The following is a 4,913-nucleotide window of genomic DNA, read 5'->3' on the forward strand; positions in this document are numbered from 1 at the left end:
CTTAATCTTTCGAGAACAAATGCCTGAGGAAGCTCCTTCAAATTTCCTGGATCGAGCACAGGACTAATGAATATGTACAGAGCAGAATTAAGAACCTTGCTGGACCTCAGGAACCTCTCCTTTCAACTGTGAAGAGACGCAAGCTGATATGGTTTGGGCACAACACTCGACACACCACTCTAGTCCAAAACAATCTTGCAAGGCACCATCGAGGGCGGGAGAAGAAGAGGAAGACAGCGGAAGAACTGGCATGAGAACATCAAAGAATGGACCGGACTCCATACACGTGAGCTGCTGCCAGCGGCTGCTGACAGGGACAGATGGAGAAGGGAGGTTGCGTCTGCGGTCCTCAGGTTTCCCCCAACGACTAGAATATATGATAGTCAGTCGTGTCCAACTATGACCATCAGAACAGCAGAGGAGGCAACTGCTGTCGGCGTTGGGATGGTTGCCAAAGGCAAACTAGCCCACAAGGCTGCAGCACTAAGAGCCAGTGCAATTTTGCCTCCTAGTTTGAGAGTTATAGTCCTTCACAAAAGACTAAGCTGTAAATGATTTCCCATTGACTGGAGAAACCATTGATAATACAGCTCTCACTTTGCTGTTGGCCCAAACTGATGTAAAACTTATGTCAATCTGTGATATAAGCCGAGTGTTGGGCCAAACAACTACTTTGTAGTTATGGGCCTGAGGTGAGGTGAGGTTTATAACAAACCCATGGTAGAGTCGCACTTTAGCATCCTAAATTCAGCTCCAGGAATATAGGATGCTACAGCGCTACATTACCGTTCATTTTGTACACCACATAGTCAAACGGAATTCAAACAGATGCAAGCTTAACCCTTTCACCGCCAAGCTCGCATTTATGCACAGGCGTGGTAGAGGACCCATGTCACTGAAAGGTGACCATTCATTGGTCTGTTATCCATGAACCTACTGCTCTTAATGTTCGGTGGTAGGATAGGCCATATTTTCTATACATCGCAGGGGGAATCCCCAGCTATTCTTAGCCACTGTCTTTTCTGTGTTTATACCACAAGGGAATTTTGTACTCTAAATTGACTGGCGGTGAAAGGGTTAAAGTAGCATAACTCAGTCTGGTCAAAGTAATCTTTCTGCCTTAACTTGTGGACACGTTCACTGTCTATAGCAAAGCAGCGACTGACAAAACATAGGGACGAAGTGGAACAAGAATTATTCACAAAATTAAAGGATAACCCTCGCGCTGGGACTATACGGCGCAGGGGCGCGTCCCCTGGGTGGCGGATGGGGGAGCCCTCCTTTTGGGGGCTGCACCAAATGATATGGAATAAGGTGCCGTGGACCCACATAGTCCAGGAGAAGGACAACTCTGATTTCAAACCCGGGCAGATGGAGTCCGTTAGCCTCAGCAGGCAGTTCTTCCAAGAGAAGGAAAACTCCCCAAAACCCGGCTAACTGTATACCGTTACCAGAACAGGAGATCACCGAAGACGGCGCCACAGTGGCCTCTCTAAGGGGCGTGATCTAGTCAAAACCGGCTGTGCACCTACTCTACGACACATGGCTACGCAGACATAAAGAATAACAAAGAGTCAGTCAGCGGATCATGGACTTTGAAGTTCAAACTGGGAACAGAATCAGTTATTCTTATTCATTCTTATTATTCTTGTTGCTTATTGTCCAGCCGACAGCACAGGGCCATAATAATAATATCAGGACTGTCAAACCATACAGATGCTCAACCGCGTCAATACAAAACTGTCACATTAAAAAAACAACAAAAAACCCAAACAAAACAAAACAAAAAACACTAAGACAAACTCACAAAACACAGTTCATAACACAGTATCCCAACCATTTAGCTCCTTATGGCAAATAAGACTAGGCCATGCTGAGGACGCCAGCCATTCCGCTTAATCTATCATCCCCAGATTACACACACACACAAAATCGTAAAAGAAGGGGAAAAAACCCCAATACTTCAAAGCCAAACAAAACATACATAAAAAGGCCATACAGGCAAATAACACTGCAGTATGGGCAGCTAGTGCCCATCCCAGTGTTTACAATCTCACTACCTAATCGCCAGAGCAAGACAACACAGATAGTACATCATAGACTGCGGAAAAGAGAGAAAAAAAAGTGTCAAGGCTTGCTTGAAAAAAAGAAAAGAAAGGGGAACGGACTGGGAAGGCAGAAAAAGGAGACAACAGTGAAGAAAGAAAGAAAAAGAAAAAAAAGGCAGAAACAAAGAGAATGACAGAAAAGAGGAAATTTCTAGCACAGAATTTCCAGAAGGCGGGGGTGCTGTTTATACCGAAAGACCCCCGGCATCTCCACCGCAGTGGTGGTACAGGATCAGTTGTTGTACACCCACATAGTGACAGGAGTCAGTTAGGACCTTCACGTGGGACGTGGTGGGTGGTTACTCTCGGACTTCTCTCTGACGTCCAAAGCCTAAGTGGAAAATGTCAATGTTCTAAACAGTATCACTGTAACTTCAAACTGGCTTGACCTTTCACGGTTTTGCTCTTGTGGTGGTGGTGTGCATCAAACACGCCCACTCTACTGTCAAACCCCGGAACTGGATAAAAAAATAAAAGGGGGGGAGGGAGGAGGGGGGGCTGAAGGGGGGGTGGTCTCACACACATACAGAGAGAGAGAGAGAGAGAGAGAGAGAGAGAGAGAGAGAGGCTAACACAAACACATACAGACAGACAGACAGACAGACACACACACACACACACACACACACACACACACACACACACAGAGGCTAACACAAACACATACACAGACAGGCAGACAGACAGACAGACACACACACACACACACACACACACACACACACACACACACACACACACACAGACAGTTTCGATATTTTTTTTTGCATTGGGTTGTCAGTCATATCATTTCAACAGAAGACAAAGTATTGAAATATAGCTATTAATCAAAACTCACTTGACTTCCTCTATAGATCCAGCAAACATTATCCGTCAGTGAGTCAATCGATTTATCGATCGACCAATAAACCACCCAACGGACTTATAACCCATTTAACCACCCATCCACCCACTCGTTCAAACTCTAAATCATTCCACCCGTCTTTCAATCCTTCCTTCATTCAACCACCCACCCCATTATCCAATCAATTTTTTTTTTTTTTTTTTTTGTTGTTGTGCAAACGGACATGGGTGTGTTGCGGGAAACACCATTTCCTACGCCAGAGAGAATTTGTATTTTGTATTTCTTTTTATCACAACAGATTTCTCTGTGTGAAATTCGGGCTGCTCTCCCCAGGGAGAGCACGTCGCTACACTACAGCGCCACCCAATTTTTTTTTTTTTTTTCCTGCGTGCAGTTTTATTTGTTTTTCCTATCGAAGTGGATTTTTCTACAGAATTTTGCCAGGAACAAACCCTTTTGTTGCACGGTGGGTTCTTTTACGTGCGCTAAGTGCATGCTAGCACACGTGACCTCGGTTTATCGTCTCATCCGAATGACTAGCGTCCAGACCACCACTCAAAGTCTAGTGGAGGGGGAGAAAATATCGGCGGCTGAGCCGTGATTTGAACCAGTGCGCTCAGATTTTCTCGCTTCCTAGGCGGACGCGTTACCTCTAGGCCATCACTCGACATTGCACTTTACATAAGCATCTTGGGTGGTCATTTTTAACTCACTCAGTACGGCCAGTCCTCTCTTCTCCACTACACAGACCCCTCGGATGTCCAGTGGGTGTCTGAATGACCCAACCTTTAGCTTCCGTCGTCAGAATTGTGGTATTCTTTGTCAACATTCACCTCTTCAGTACAAGAGCCTTCCGCTTGCAATATTTTGATGGTGGTAATTGGGCTGAAACGCTGTTAACATCGTCTCTTTCGCCGTTCGTATGGAGAGAGTTAATTAAGGGGTGTCTTTTTTTTTCCAGTTCAGAATGCAACCCTCCAACTTACTTTTGAGCAGTACCAGCCCAACCCTCCACTATGAAGTCTGTTGACTCTTATTACCTCTTCCTTGGGAGAGTGCAGTGGGCACAGGAAGTGGGGGGGTGGGGTGTGTGGGTGTGGCGGGAACTGACGTACTAAACGGAGAAAAGGTGGACTTTGGCCTCGATTATTATTGATTCATGTGTGTGTGTGTGTGTGTGTGTGTGTGTTATACATATATGTATGTATGTATATATATATATATATATATATATATATATATATATATATATATATATATATACATGTGTGTGTGTGTGTGTGTGTGTGTGTGTGTGTCTGTGAATTATTTGATAATGTTGAATATTTGGCAAGTTACACAGACGAGAAAAATATAGCTTTGAAGAACAAAACTCTTCTTTTTTTTGGATGTGTAAAAAAAAAAAAAAAAAAAAAAAAAAAAAAAAAATATATATATATATATATATATATATATATATACATGTGCGTGCTTGTACTAATACCAAACAATATGTATGTATTTTTCTTCCTGTCCCACAAACTTACTGTTCGTTTATCATGCTCCCCTCCATCTCGCTGCCTGTTTTGTGCATTAAAATTTTGTTTGACAAAATGTCCCTTCATAGGTTTAATCATTGTGACTTTTCAGCCTGCGTGTTCAAGAAATACAGACTGCAGTACTGTCTTTTCTGTTCATTTACTCAAGAACAACATGGAAGACGACGACCACAACAACAACGCTAATAATAATAGTAAAAAAAAAATGATAATGATAATAATATAATGATAATCATGATGATGATAATAATAATAATAATAATAATGTATTTTTTTGGTTAATTTTTGTGAGTATTTTCGATAATGTTGTATAAAAATGCATTCAATAAATCTGAACAATGCAGTTCCAGGAATATTTTCCTTCCAGTAAATTTCCACTAAACTCAAGAAATGTTTATCCCAGCGAAACACTGTTCAAGTAAG

The 4,913-nt window shown here is 42.7% G+C and overlaps 1 long non-coding RNA gene across 1 annotated transcript in view; it reads left to right on the forward strand.

The window, feature by feature from the left end:
- Positions 1-297: 297 nt before the first annotated feature.
- LOC143290784 (uncharacterized) overlaps positions 298-4,913 on the forward strand; it is a 27,473-nt gene continuing 22,857 nt past the window's right edge. The window contains exon 1 of the long non-coding RNA XR_013056444.1: positions 298-353. This is a non-coding gene — a long non-coding RNA (uncharacterized LOC143290784). The remainder of the gene's footprint in view (positions 354-4,913) is intronic.

The sequence above is a fragment of the Babylonia areolata genome, chromosome 16 (genome assembly GCF_041734735.1).
Source record: "Babylonia areolata isolate BAREFJ2019XMU chromosome 16, ASM4173473v1, whole genome shotgun sequence".
NCBI lineage: Eukaryota > Metazoa > Mollusca > Gastropoda > Neogastropoda > Buccinidae > Babylonia > Babylonia areolata.